Here is a 16,373-nt window from a genome sequence, read left to right as displayed (position 1 = left end):
TTTACGTAACATTTATTCCATGTTATTCTGCCCTTAATGAGGTGAATCAGGGACCATGCCAGCTTTAATTCTGGATGCCCTTGCTTCAGTGTACTTCAGTGCAACCTTTTAGTCATTTGCAGATGACTTCTTTATGTTTCAATTTGGAAGAACCACAGACTTCCCAGTGGCCTGCAAATTTAGCAATTGACTATACAGAACAAACGCTTTAAAATGTTAGAGCATTAGTATTTGCCAGTGAACCTGTAACAGCTTATTTCCCCATTCTTTAACTTAGTATTGAGGAAGATGTGTGTGGTCTTTACTGACACGTCTTAGAAACCTCAGGAATTCTTTACTAAGAAGATATTTTGATCTAGTTAATATTGAAAGTAAAACATTTTTAGTTACTGAATACCGTTTTCTGAAAATGACAGGTTTTGTCCTTAGCATTTGCTTTGAGATTCCTTAGGGGTTACTTTTTTAAGCAGACAACTACAGAATTGTCTTCAAGTTCATTTCCAATTAGATACGCTCGTGTACAAATATTCTTGGTTAAAATTACATTGTTGGACGGATCTTCATTGGTCTTGATGCCCGAGTCCCTTTTACACAGAGCCAGAGGTGGCGTGGGGTGACCCAGAAGTGGGCGGTGAGCCTCGGATCCCAGCGTGCCGTCCTCATTGCATGCAGAGGGCTCTGCCTGTGGCCCCTTCCGTTCCTCTGGTTAAAACTTTATTCACTGAGTGAATGTGCCTCTGTTTGCTTTGTGTATTCAGGGAGAAAAAAATTTCAAGTTTGAGTATCAGTCTGAACTTAATTACTTTTCAAAATTATGCTTTTTCAGGCTGTCTCTGCCACAGTTTCCCAAGGCTGGTTCATTATGGGTGGACATGTGATGGGTGTTTTGACATTGCCTTCCCCCTCCCGCCCCCCAATCTGTAGCATATGACAGACTTTCTAACAGTTTGATGTTCACTGCTATCTTTGCTCTGGCTTTCCAGCATATTTGGTGAAACAATTTAATCTTTAATCCACTGCTTTTCAAATATTAGCATGTATCAGAATTACTTGGAGGGATTATTAATTAAAATACAGATTGCTGGGCCTTGCAAGAGTTTCTCATTCAGTAGGTCTGAGGTGATGCTTGAGAATAGAATGTGCATTGTTTTTCCTAAATTCCCAAGTGCTGCTGATGCTGCTGTCCTGGGTCCAGGCTTTCAGAAGCGCGGAGCTCATCTTAACATTCTTTTCCCTGTTCGGTATTATGCCCAGTTAGCGACTGAAGAAAAATATGCATAAAATCCCCAACTTAAAACCATGTAGTAAGCCAAACGTTTGTTTTGAAAAAGGTTTGTTGGAAACCTGAGACCCATTTTTCTCCCAGAGAAAGCATCATATTAATTGTCTGGCCCACAAAACCTATTTGATTTGCAAAGAAAAGCAGAAGGGAAAAATAGTACTGCAGTGGGATACTTGAAACAAGAAAACCATACACTTGTAGAGAAGAGAAATGTGTGTGTTTAATCTTGAGAACTGGTGCTTCAGGAGAAGTAGCCCGAAGAGGACGAGAGGCCAGGTAGAGACGGGAGGCTCCTGAAGGTCCTGGAATGCCTCTGAAATTCCGGAGATTTTTAGAATTTGCTGGCAGTGGTTCTTAATATTTAATTTTACTTCCAAATTTGAGGAGTTCCTCTTCGTTGGTGCAAGTGTGCTGATCGGGCCACAGACACTTTGTAGAGGTATCGGTGGTAATATTTTCTTAATCAGAGGAATGCAAAGAGACGAGGGATTTCTGAGAGGCAATTTAGCAGCACTTGGGCCAGTAGAAGGTGTACTGAGACCAGAGTCTGGGAGAGATGTTACTGAGGCGAATTTAACTGAATTATGAGTTGAGGGAGGAGACGGGGAGAGGCTCGAGGAGGGGGAAGAGAAATGAGGAAAAGGAAGGCTACAGCTAAGCTCTGAGCTCCTCCGAGGTGTATTGTTAACTTTGTCTTTTACCCAAAACAGGAATCTCCTTCCTGAGGAAGAATGGGTGATTGATGCATGGTCAAGGCCATCAGCCGGGTTCCTCTAAATGCAAGTTCAGTTGTTTTGAAGAGAGGGATATAGGAAGATGAGAGGCTGTAAAATCAGCCACATTTAGATTGGGAACATTTACAAGACGTTTGCTTACATTGCCATAAATTATTTCAGTGAAAAGAATGTCATTTCTGCCTTTTCCCTTGGAGTTTAAACTTTGTCTCAAAATACTTTTTGATTTGACATTTGCCTCATTTATGTCAATCATTGTAAGTCCTGCTTTAAACCAAGTTTTCAGTTCATGTAAACATCCTACACTCAGCTGTAATACATGGGTCGGCTGGGAGGTGGATGTTTACTTCAGCTGACTTGGAATATCAACCATTAACATTGATACAGGATTTGGCAAAAATAGCACACAGAGGCTTGATTTTTTTTTTAATGTAATAACTATAAATTTTAATTACTGTCATATCTTTTGTGTTACTGTATCTCTAACATGACATAAGAGTCTGGGGTTTGGGGCAAAAGAATGTCTTGTTTGGTCGGTGACATCGCATTTGTCGCCCTTTCAGGGTCCTCTGACAAGCAGGGGCTCTGATATGAGACACTTGTAGCCATCTGGGCCCTGCCAGTCAGTTGGTATGTGATTTGGAGGAGGGAAGCGCGCTGTGTCACACCTTGGTGTTTTTCTCATCTGCAAAATAGGTATGGTATCCACTTCACAGGATTGTTGTAAGGATCGACCTCTGTGATGAGTGCAAAGTGGTTCATTCGTCAGTTCCTGTCACGTTAAGTCCTGATAACATGCTAACATGCTCGCTGTTGTTAATGCCAACAGCTATAATGCCTCATAATAGTACATAGCATATTTCAGGTGTTCAGTAAACAATTGCTATTTTGTTTAAAGTACATCTAACTCATTTTTATTTTAGCAATAAAGATGATACCAACTTTCTGATTTAATGGAAATGGTTTGAATCTTTGAAATCACTGTAACTTAGTGGTAGAGTTTTGAAGCCCAGCTTCTTGAACTCATATCCTGGTACTGCCACTTACTATTTATGTTATTTTGGGGAAGTTATTACTCTCTCTGTTTCTTCTATCTGCTAAATTGGGATTATAAGAGTACCTACCTAATAAGATTGTTATGAGATTAAATGGATTAAAATTATAAATGAGTTAATACCAGTAAAGTGTTAGAATAACTCCTGGCACATACTAAGCTCCTGAAAAATGGTACCTATTATTATTATTTTAAACATGTGTTTCTCATCCTTTTTTTTTTTTTTTTTTTTGGCAGTATGCGGGCCTCTCACTCTCGTGGCCTCTCCCGTTGCGGAGCACAGGCTCCGGACGCGCAGGCTCAGCGGCCATGGCTCACGGGCCCAGCCGCTCCGTGGCATGTGGCATCTTCCCGGACCGGGGCACGAACCCGCGTCCCCTGCATTGGCAGGCGGACTCTCAACCACTGCGCCACCAGGGAAGCCCCTGTTATCCTTTTGTTTTTTTTCAGAGTATAGTTGTGCTGTACATTTGTAAATAAAGACAAGCTAATACCTGATAACTAGTTCTAAGTATGAATTGTTTGATTTAAATGATAACCTTCATATTTCATGCTTTTATTGAAAACACTCTACTTAAAATTAATTTTCTGTAACTTTGTTTTTCAACTCCATGAAATCAGCTCTACTTTTCTTTTTTTGGTGGCACATCCACATTCTGTACAGGTAAAACACAAAGCAAACAACAACCACAAAATCACAATGACTTAAGACGTACATATTATTGGCAAGTATCCATAAACTCTTATCTGTGCCTAAATCCAGAATTAGAATTCACGTTTGCTGCTTCTCCTCTGGAAGATGTCTATATGTTATGAAAAATTCACAATTAAATAAAAATGTGAAGTCAAGGCAGGGAGACTTGTTCTTGAATAGGTGAGTGCTATCTTTCTAATTGTATTCTGTTTGTTCAATATACTAAAGTTTTAAAATTTTTTTTTTATTAAGTGGGAGCTGTTCTGTTATGTACTTGGATGTAAAATGTATATTTCAGTAAGTTCCACGTGTTCATTTAAAACTTGTCAAGTGCTTAGGTTATTTTCTAATTTATAATACTTCAAGAGAAATATTGCAGTGCATTATGGAAGCATCATATAACCTAAGGGTAGTTTTATGAAATATATTTTTTCAGATTAAGCGTATGTGAGAGTTCCCCATCAGTTTACCTTTGAACCTCAGTGAACAAAATATAAAATTTTTCTTTCATATTCTCCAATATGAAAAAATATTTAGCGTATCATGTGGTTTAGGCTCCCAAATGGCCTATAGGTTAAATTCCTAATTTATAGTGTTTTTTAATTTATTGCTTTTTTCTTTTGTTTAATAGCCCTGTATCTATATCTTTATATTCCATACTTTCCTGATTATATTGTGGGGTCTTTGATCATTTGGGCTATCAGCTTTGCCTCACTTTATCACTTAGAAGAAGCTTCACATGAAAGTTGAGTTATAGTTAAGTGAAAAAATTTTTTTCACTTTATCTTCTTTTAGTTAATACAGTAAATTATTCTGTTATACTGAGCTGTCTCCCATCCTTTAGAAAATACATGCTTTGATTTCTTTAAAAACCATACATTTATTAGAAATGTAAAAGAAATTTTTTTCTGATGAACATGTGCTTATCGGTTTTAAATGTTACAGAATCTGGGTAAATGTTAAAATGTCCCAGTTTTCCCCCCTTATTTTCCAGTTGTCATTTTTTATTTAATTGATTGATAGAGCACATAATATAAAGTTGAATTTTTCAATAGTATTTGAATATGTTCCGAAATTAAACTCCAACTATTTTCTATCAAGTTTGAAGATTTGATATCTCTCCTCATAATTATTTGCTATGCATTTGGCATAAATTATTTAACTTCCACCTGTTTCATTATATCTTTCTCATTTGATCAGTTCCCAATAGTAGGATTTTATGGTTCCAAACAAATGTGTCCTGTGGCTTCAGTAATTGAAAAATGTCAGTTAAAATGGGGAATCTGATACACATGAGTTTACCTTTTAGTTCTATTCATTTCATTTTTTTAAAAAAGCAATTCTACCATTAACATTAGCCTTAACTTCCCTTAATTTTATGGAAAAGAACACATCCCAGGGTATTTGTATAATTTAATACACATGATTCCTGTGAGGCTGAGTAAAACTGTTCCGGGAATCAAAGTCTTAGCAGTAGAACCTGTTCAGTCACTTAACTGTCTGTCTTGGGACTAACCAGATGCAATTATAACTGGCTTAAAAGTTCTGACCTTTTCCTTGCTTATTTCAAAGTGATTCTTTATAAAGACTGTTAAGCTATGTGTTTAGTGTTTGTCCTACTGTCTAAAAATACTTAAAAACAGGGTTTGGGCTATTTGTTTTGTTTTTTTAAAGTAGTTTGAGAAAGTTTCTTTGCTACTTGTTCTTCGTGCAAATTTTATAGGAGCTCAAATTCCCAGGGAAAATAAGGGTTTTTGCAGGGTTTCTTTGATTGAAAAAGTATAAAAGGTTGCTAATGGTATACAGTTGTCTTAATAATTTTGACATAAATTTTCCTTATGCTATAGGTTATCTCTGAAAATTTTTGTTTTGGGTATCCTGTTTATATTTAATAATTGTTGTTTAAAATTATGTAGTAGGGCTTCCCTGGTGGCGCAGTGGTTAAGAATCCGCCCGCCAATGCAGGAGACACAGGTTCGAGCCCTGGTCCGGGAAGATCCCACATGCTGCAGAGCAACTAAGCCCGTGTGCCACAACTACTGAGCCTGTGCTCTAGAGCCCGCGTGCCACAACTACTGAAGCCCGCATGCCTAAAGCCCATGCTCCGCAACAAGAGAAGCCACCACAAGGAGAAGCCCACGCACTGCAACCAAGAGTAGGCCCCGCTCGCCGCAACTAGAAAAAGCCCACGCACAGCCACGAAGACACAGTGCAGCCAAAAATAAACAAATTAAATAAGTAAATTTAATAAAATAAAATAAAATAATGTAGTAATATAGTCAGTAGCACAAAAAGATTCCATGTTAACCAGAATACTGGGTTATTTTCAAGTAACGGTATGAGTATGAATGAGAAACAGAGTTTGGGAACTGGGTACTGGCAAATCCTTCATTTTCAGATAACTTTCTTTTTTTTTTTTTTAAGTTAACAATAACTCCTTTTTAAAAAATATTTATTTATTAATTCATTATTTATTTATTTATTTTGGCCAAACCGGGTCTTAGTTGTAGCGTGCGGCCTTCTTAGTTGTGACATGCAGACTCTTAGTTGCCGCCCGCATGTGGAATCTAGTTCCCCGACCAGGGATCGAACTCGGGCCCCCTGCATTGGGAACACAGAGTCTTACCCACTGGACAACCAGGGAAGTCCCTTCAGATAACTTTCTAAATGTGTGGTCATTCATTCTGTAATATTTAGAGTAAACGTGAAGAGTATATAAAAATATTCTCTTCACATTCACATACCACGGCCTGCCTTTTTCTTACACTCTGAATTATTAACAGTGGTGATCCTTCCAAGCGCTTGTTGTGTTTTTACACACATATACCTTGGTGATATGGGTGGGATTTATAATAGCATGAAATCATACTGTATATATAATCATACTTTTTTTCATGCATTGGAGAACTTTCCATATCTATGCATCACATATTTTTTTAGTTCCATATATAAATATACCATAATGTACTTTTTTCCCTATTGGTGGAACCATAGGTTGCTCCAGTATTTCACTGTTTTAGGCAGTCTAGCAAAATACAGAATATTTTGATTCATATTTTGTGTGATTATTTCTACAAAACCATTTGTAAAGGTATAATTGCTGTGTCAAGGAACATGTCTATTTAAAATACTTACAGATACTGCAAAGTTATTCTCCAAGGAGTCTGTGCCAGTTTATACTTTTGCTAGCCATGTAAGAGAGTGCCTGTTTCCTCACGTCCTTGCCCCAAAGCATTACCATTTGTGTTCGTTTTTGCTGATCTGATGGTTGCAAAGAAGTATCTGTTTTTATTTTCATTCCCTTGTCTAAGAGTGAAGCTAATATCTTTTCACATTTTCATTGGTTTTCTTTCTTTCATTTTTATGTTTTTGATTGTATGTTCATGTCCTATGCCCATATTTCTTTTTTTTTTTTTTTTTTTTTTTTTTTTTTTTTTTTTTTTTTGCGGTACGTGGGCCTCTCACTGTTGTGGTCTCTCCCGCAGGCTCAGCGGCCATGGCTCACGGGCCCAGCCGCTCCCGCGTCATGTGGGATCTTCCCGGACCGGGGCACGAACCCGTGTCCCCTACATCGGCAGGCGGACTCCCAACCACTGTGCTACCAGGGAAGCCCCCATATTTCTTTTGGTTTGTTAATTTGTTCTTATTGTTTTTTAGGAACTGTATGTATTTTGGATTTTTTTTTCTTTCTAAGTTATTAAATGTGTTGCAGATATTTCCTCCTAATCTGTCATGTGTTTTTTAAAACTGTATTTTAAATCACTATGTAATTTTTGGTAACTTCTGGTTTTGTTGTCTTAGGAAGGCCCATTTCACCCTCAGTATTATAAATACATTATGCTGGGGACTTCCCTGGTGGCGCAGTGGATAAGACTCTGTGCTCTCCATACAGGGGGCCCAGGTTCGATCCCTGGTCAGGGAACTAGATCCCACATGCATGCCGCATCTAAGGAGCCTGTGTGCCGCAACTAGGGAGCTGGCAAGCCATAAGTAAGGAACCCTGGGGCCGCAATTAAGTAGCCCTCCTCATTTCAAATTTTATTTTTAGTTACCCAAAGATTTCTTTTAAGACATTTATTCTGATCAATTTTTTAAAATCATAAAACTCTTATAAAAAGGAAAGTCTGTTCTATCAGTTCTTCATCTTTGCGTTAACAGTCCTTAGACCTTGGGTGTTCCCCTGAGTTTGTCACTCCTTTTAATACATCTGTCACTATTGCTGAGTATTCATAAATACCACCGTGTATATGGAACACCTATTACCGTACAGGTACTTATTACTTTCATAATGTTCTCATCTAACCCTTGCAGCAGCCCTTTAGGTTTAGGGTAAGTGTTATTAGTATACTTTACAGTTCAGGAAACTGGGGCTCAGGAAAGTTAAGTTGCTTATAATCACAGAGCAGTTAAAGTGATGGAGATCCCTGACCTCAGAGCAAGTGTCGTGGGTACCGTAAATGGTTCATATATGCAGGCTGTGGGTCTCAGGCATTTGTGGAGATTAAAGAAATAAATGCATGGGAGAGATCTACCCTCAGATATATCAGATATACAGTCAATCTAGAAAGGAGCATCTATAATTTTTTAAAGGTGTGTGATTAAATGTGTGATTCTAATTTTCATGCCTTTCAGAACCAGTGTATGCTCTGCTACCAAATAAATGCTCACTTTTCTCCTTTTCTTATTAATAAGTTTGCTGAGATTCTTTGGCTCCTGTCAGTTTTCATATTGTTACTGTTGTAGAATCAATAGGATTTATACTTGGGTCTTCACTTTAAGGTGGGAAATAAACGCAGTAGTACCGAGAATGTTGCATATCCATTCTCTCCATCTGTATGTTAAACCTGACCCACAACAGGTTTCCTGTGCTCATGCGCACTAGCCCCGCGCAGAGTCATCTACGTTAGAATTCCAGTCAGTCTTTGTTTTTTGGTTTTTTTTTCAAAGTCTTAATAGTCACCCACCGTGAACCTTTAAAGTATGTTTTTAAAACTGCACATATAATAAGAATGATAGAGTTTTATTATGACCCTAAGGAAGCTATTTCAGCTTTTTGTTTCCACACAAGCATTTAAAGTTTTCGTTTCAAACTAAACAATGAACAGTTTGTACTTATGTTTAAAAAAGTGGTTGAACAGATCCCAGGCAGCTCAGACAGGGCAGGTAGACGGCTCCGAGGGCTGACATTAGGAAAACTAATCCAAGTGCTTAGAAAACTTGATGTAGCCATGCCATACTGGAATGTGTACTGTGCAGTTGTAGGTAGAGCTCTGGGTAGACCAGAGTACAAGTCTTTTCTGAAGTTTTCAGGATATCTAGGATTTGAATTCATGCCTTGCACTTATTTTCGTGTGTAATAGGTTGCGTAGGTAAGAAGCAGTGTTCATAAAAGCTGGCAAACCTGTTTTACTTGTTTCTCAATCTTTTCAGATCATTGCTTATAAAACACTGACATTTACAGTAAATATCTTGTTTTAAATACAGGCTAACCCTGTCAAACCGTGTGTCCTTGCGCTGTACTCATTTAATGACCTCGCCCTTTGGTAAGTTGGCATGTGGTTTGAGGTGGCTTTCAGTGATGGAGAGTTTGAAGGAGTTAAAGGGAAAAGCAGGAAGAGAATAACATTTTCAGGGAAACGTGATCATACAATGGACAGGCCCTTGAGAGAATAAGAGATTATCTCTATCTTTATTATGTGACCTTTGGCTAATTCCTGAAGCATACTCACTTCATATGCCTTGTATGTAAATGCGAACATTACAGTTTTATAAGTCCCTTTATCTCTGTGACTCCAGTGGTCTTACTGTGTGTTTGCGTATGTCAGTAGCTCACAGTATTTAGCAGATTGAGTTCTAGGTTAAACCACCTGGATTCATCTGTAAAATGGGGTTACCTGTTTCCTACATTGCAGTGATAATCAGATAATCCAGATAATCACTTAGCACACTATCTGGCACAAACTAAGCCCTCAGGAAATAACTGACTCTTCAAAACTCAGTTCAGATGTCTTAATATTACCTGGATCTTGGACCTTCCAGGTAAAAGGGAGGGAGGGTTCTTCTCTTTGTGTCATAAATATGTCTTTTACTATCTTCTAGTTTAGCACTATCGATGGTACTAAAATTATCACTAATTTATTTACATGTATAGTTCTCCTCTTAAATTATGAGCCCCTTGAAGACAGAGACAAGTTTGTCTTCATAAATACAGTGTCTGACATGATAAATTTTGTTGAAAGAAGAAAATTTTATTCTTGTTTTTATTTTATTTTTATTATTAATATATATATATATATATATATTTTTTTTTTTTTTTTTTAGTTGCGGCATGCAGGATCTAGTTCCCGGACCAGGGATCGAACCCGGGCCCCTGCATTGGGAGCACAGAGTCTTAACCACTGGGCCACCAGGTAAGTCCCTATTCTTGTTTTTAAATATGGTCCCCTCCCTCTCTCAATGGAAGATAAGCTTAGAGCAAAGGTGTCCAGTAGAAATGTTCTCAAAAATCCTGGGCATGTTCTTAAAACACTGTTTTTTTAACAGCTATTTAATTGCCACTGTACCGCCAAGGATGAAATCAGTTTTTTACTTTGCTTCTTCATAGTGTTTTCCTTATAAAGAATTAAAGTAAGAAAATGACTGCCAGGTGGAGAAAACTGTCCACTGAAGAATTGTATAAAGGCATCATAATGGCAGTATAAAAGAGCTGATCTTGGAATCAAGGCCTTGGGTTCATGTTATAGCATCTGCTACTTTCTAGCCATATGACAGTGATCAATGATTTTATCTCTCTGGCTCTACAAAGTGGGAGTACTTCATGTTACTTGTAACAGCAAGAAAAATAGACCACAGGGTGTGAAGGGTTACAGTTAGTCCTCTGGTAGTGCTCTGGTTTCACAAGTCTGTTCTAAAGTTCTTAGAATGATTAATAGGAGGTAATGTTCATGCAGTACCAGCACTATGCCTGCTTAATAGAAGACACTCAATTATTTCTTGAGTGGAGTTAGTTTCAGTTGATACTATACCCTTTAAATTTGAGAAAAGCCAACTTATTTTACCATGTACACAATTGTTTACTGTTAAAAGTGTTTATATTAATTGTACCCTTGGTTACACGTTGAAAAACAACTGAAATGTTCAGTGGTGACCAAGTAATTATACTTCCATCCTGCTAATGTTGTAGGGAAGAATAAACAAAAGTCAATCAGCAAAGGCGTACCCAAGAATCAAGTTGCACGATTAAAGGTTAATATTTTCTCAACACAAAAAAGCAGGTCTCTACTTCATCCTACTCTCCTACAGTTAGTTTTTGATAACTCGAGACACACACTGAAAACATTAAAGCCAACTAGGTCTTCACTGATTACATTTTCCTTAGAAAAGGTGGAAGTGTAAAGAGAATTATTCTTATTACTACTGATACAGATAAAATTGGCTGGTTATTAGATGCATTTCAGTGTAGTGGTTATGGTATATGAAGCTCTGTTGCCTATGAAAGTTTTGTCCAAATCACTTCCCAGTTGACTCAAAATCCCCCACTTGTAAGTTCTCCTTTACCTGTTCCTATTGGTTTTGTACCTTCATACCTTTTTACGAAATAAACATTTTCCTCCAAGTCTCAGTTTGTGTTTTCTTCATTTGTTCTGCTTTTCAAAGTGCATCAATTAGTGATTGAATTTTACTGCAGTGTAATAGAAAACTGCAAATCAGTGGCTTAAAATGGTGGTTTATTGTTTTACCTTCTCACATAGTTTGTTTCCAGGAATCTTGGTGGCATGGCAGACTGAATTAACATAAACCTTGCTACCACCACCATCCCATAGCTCCAAACTCAGAAAGATGCCAAATAAAGCATAACATGTACACGCAGCTGACAGCAAAAGAAAAAACAGGAAATACCAACTGCCAGAAGTGAAGAGAAAACAAAGCCAAAGTAGTAAACGGAGGCACTCAAAGTGCCTCCGACCTGCAGGATTATCATCTGGGCTAAGAGCCTCACCAGTGAACTCTGGGACTTTTAACAGTGAGACATGACCTGACAATTCAGGGAAGGTGGGACTGAGACCTCTGCAGGAAGCCAAGACCCTACAAGGTACTGCAGCCTCAGGAAGGGGGGCGCAGAGCTCTGCACAGCAGCCTGGGGGCTGCAAAGCAGCTTCTGAACCTAAGACTAGGGGGAGGGAAAGGAAGATTTCCACGACAAAGAGCTGAAATGTCCGTTACAGTCTTGCTCTCACAGTATCCAAGCTTAGCTTAAAAATTATCGTGACCACCTCCTTAATGTGCAGTGCACAGAAAGGTGTTGGTGGTAAAGCAATGAATAAAACAAACTTCTGCCCTCTCGGGGCCTCTCTTCTGGTGTCACGGGGAAGAAATTTACTATTTCAGACACTTGATAATTTTTGACATGACAAGAATAAGCTAGAATACAGCATAAAAGAGATGGAAAAAAAAATGAAAGCTTCGGGGCTTCCATGGTGGCGCAGTGGTTGAGAGTCTGCCTGCTAATGCAGGGGACGCGGGTTCGAGCCCTGGTCTGGGAGGATCCCATATGCCGCAGAGCAACTAGGCCCGTGAGCCACAACTACTGAGCCTGCGCGTCTGGAGCCTGTGCTCTGCAACAAGAGAGGCCGCAACAGTGAGAGGCCCGTGCACCGCAATGAAGAGTGGCCCCAACTTGCTGCAACTAGAGAAAGCCCTTGCACAGAAACGAAGACCCAACACAGCAAAAAGAATTGATTAATTAATTAATTCCTACCCCCAACATCATCTTTTAAAAAAAACAAAAAAAATGAAAGATTCACACAAGTAAGATCCAGTGTACATATATATTTTAGGAGTTTTAAGCAGGAGGAAATAGAACTGGAGGTGAGGCAATTGTGGACTGACCTAAGGCAATGTATTCGTGTACAGCCCTTGGTAGATAATAGTACCCACTGAATGCCCACCCACCCCAAACACACTCCTGCCCCCAGATCGCCCCCTAACAGCCAGGTTATAATGAAGGCAGTTTCTCACCAACTTCTGTCACCAATACAGATATAAAGTAAGCAAAAAAAAAAAAAAAAAAAAAACTGCCTGTTCTGCAGGCTTAAGGAAGTTGTTCTCTGCCCTTTGAGATGCTCTAACCACCTTGCCTGAAAGTGCCCTTCAAGAAACAGAATTCTGTTACCCTTAACAAAACCTGTGTTCTTGGCTGGACACTGAGGACCTTTCAGGGAATTATATTGGGACATCTTCCCAAAGGGTAAGGGCTACAGACCAAGCTGGATTCTTTGTCCTGTTCTTGCAGGGTGGGTGTGCAACTCTACTTTCAGCCAATCCACATAATCTTGAAAACCTTTAACCATCAGGGGCCAATTTTTGCAGTTTATCATTTTAGTTAACAGGCCACTAATTTCACCAATAAAAATTTCTCACCTTTAGTATGTAAATTAGCAAAGCACATTATATGTTGGTCAAGAGACAGACAACAGTACCTAGGGAAGTTGCCTCTGGATTATGGATTCTCTAATTAGAGTGTGAGCTGATCATCCTGGACTGTACTTTCTTAGAATACTAGCAGGACCTACGTGACAACTTTACATGAGTAACTCGTGCCACAAATGCTGGATTATTTAACTGTAAATTACAGATATCTTAACAGCTACATTGGAAGAGATAAGTGGCTAAGAATCTTCCAGAATTGATCAAAGACATTTTATCAGGAATGATATTTGTCTTGTAACAGAACCAAAGTAAGAATGGTGCTTAAACTGTTAGGGTTTACTTTTCTTTCACATGTTGGTTGTCCAGGTGTCCAGTACAGTAGCTCCACAAGATCAGTGGGGCTCCAGGCTTTTTCTGTTCTTTACTTATGACCCACCATCTTTAGTGCGTGGCTTCCGTCCTTGTGAAGAGATGGCAGCTGCAGTGCTCACATTCCAGATAAGAAAGAAGAGGCAAGGGCAAGATACACTTCAAATATGGCAAAATAAAGACTTTCCAGGAAAAATAAGAATTTGTTACCAGTAGACATACACTGGAAGAAATGTTAAAGGATATTCTTCAGGCAGATGCAAAATGACCCCAGATGAAATCTAGAAATGAGGGAATAAATGAAAAGCAATGGAAATGGTAGATGTGTACATGTAAATATTAACTAAAACTGTGGGATTTAAAATATCTGTAGAATTAAAATATATCATATAATAACAAAAGACACAGGGAGAGTAAATGGAGTTAGTGCTCTCAGGTTCTAGCAATAGGTAAGTGATAAAATTAATACTGTTATTATACTGTAAAGTCAAGGAGGCATGTTATAATCTTGAGCACTGAAAGTACAATAGAATGTGTATCTAACACTTTAATAGAGGATAAAATATAAGAAGGCAAGAATGGAAAAGGGAACATAAAACAGGTAGGTCAGATTTTTAAGTTGCAGAATATAAACCCAAACACATAAAGTGATTCATTACTTGAATTAAAGTTGAAAAATTATCAGCTGAATCAATATCCCACTACACACTTCTTACAAGAGACACAACTCTAAGATCACATAAAACAACCAAATGGAAACAGTGTAACTATACTTTTATCCCGCACAGAGATTTCAGGCAAGAAGCATCTCTAGAGATAAAAAGGACATTTTAAAGTGGTAAAGGAATTAATGCACCCAAACCACACAATCCTGAATGTGTTTGTTCCTAGGACAAATGTAAAATATATAAAGCAAAAGTGACAGGAGAGGGGAAATAAGTAAATCCCTAATTATAATTAGTAACTTTTACACAGCTTCTGCAATAGCTGATAGAATAGTCAGACCAAAAGCAAAAAAAAAAAAAAAAAAAAAAAAAATCGGAATACAGAAGATCTGAACAATACCATTACTGAACTTCAACTAATTTATGTATGCTGAACACTTGATCAAAAAGGCATAATTCATTTTCTTCAAGTAAACGTGAACCATCTACCAAAGTTGACCCTATGCTGAATCATAACACAAACCTGTACAAATCGTGAAAGATCAAAAGCCTTCATTCTGTATTCCCTAACACTGAATTAAGCTAGAAACCAGTAACAAATACGGCTAAAGAAACCCCAACTGCTTGGAAATTAAGTAATACATTTGAAAACAGTATCTGGATCAAAAAAAAACATTTTAAAATATGTTGAAGTGAACAGTAACAAAGGTACCAAAACTTGTTTCAGCTAAAGCAGTGTATGTAGGGAAATTTATAGCCTTAAGTGTGTATATTAGAAAAGAAAAAAGGTTGAAAATCAGTGACCTAAACTATTTTCAGGAAGCTAGAAAAAGAAGAATGAAAAGTAAAAGATTTAAGGTCAATGAAATAAATAGCATACAACATAGAAAGTCAACAAAGCCAAAAGTTTGGTTCATTGAAGTCTAATAGCAATAATAACCACTATTGTTTAACATTATATTTGAGATCCTAGCCAGTGAAATGAGGCCTGAAATAACAGCATATGTTTTGAAAGGAGGAAATAACACTATTTATAGACAACTGCTATTGTGCATAGAAAATTCAAAGGAATCTATGAACAGATTAATTTAGCAAGGTTGCTGGATACAAAGTCAATATACAAAGACCAACTGTATTTATGTCAGAAACAAAGAAATAGAAGTTGTTAAAATGATACAATTTACCCTAGTGTAAAATATCAAATACCTAAAAATAAATTTTTGAAAGAAAATCATAATATTGAGAGAAATTTGAAAAGATATAAATGTTTGGCTTGTTATCTAACTTCACAGTTTTCAAAATCCCAGCAGGATGTTGAGAAATCAACCAACTGACAAATGCAAAGGACAAGACTATCCAAGGTAAACGAACAACACCAAAACTGAAAATATTTCACCAACAGATATTAAGACCTGTTATAAAGCTATAGTTATAATTATGACTGTAAAGTTGGTTGGCATAAGGATAGATAAATAGACCAATGTAACAGAAAGCCTAGGCACAAATCCAAAAATATAGATGATCTGATTTATGACCAGGGGACATCACTGCAATGGGTGAAAAGATGGTCTTTTCAATAAATAGTGCAGAGTGAGATATCCATACGAGAAAAAAAAAATTATCTAGACCCCTTCCAGACACAAGGCAGAAAAATCAGTCCCATATGGAATATAGTCTAAATGTAAAAGGAGAAATAAAGAAAACATAGGAGAATATCTTAATGATTTTGGGGCAGGCAACAATTAAAGCACATAGAATCATAAAGGTAAAAAGGTTTTAAGCTAATCTATGGTGATAGGATCAGATAGAGGTTACCACTACCCTGGCACAAAAATTTTTTTTTCAATAAAAAAGACAATATAAAAGAAATGATATGAGTAAGGATATAGTTAAGATTTTTTAAATGACAAAACTTGTGAATTTATGTGGATAAATTTGAAATTTTAGTTATTTTTTAAATGAGGATATTGTGTGTATATAAAATAACACTAAATCTGAATCTTTTTAAAAATCTACTCCCGAGTAATCCACCAGATCTAAATGGCTTATGATGTGGTCTGTTAAACCTTCAAAAGAAACAATCTTTATAAATATTGCAATAGAGAATTTTTAGAAAGGGGGAAGGATGGGGGAAGCTCAGCTATGA

Source organism: Kogia breviceps, chromosome 17 (assembly GCF_026419965.1).
Source record: "Kogia breviceps isolate mKogBre1 chromosome 17, mKogBre1 haplotype 1, whole genome shotgun sequence".
In the NCBI taxonomy this organism is placed as follows: domain Eukaryota; kingdom Metazoa; phylum Chordata; class Mammalia; order Artiodactyla; family Physeteridae; genus Kogia; species Kogia breviceps.
Note: the sequence above shows the minus strand (reverse complement) of the source record.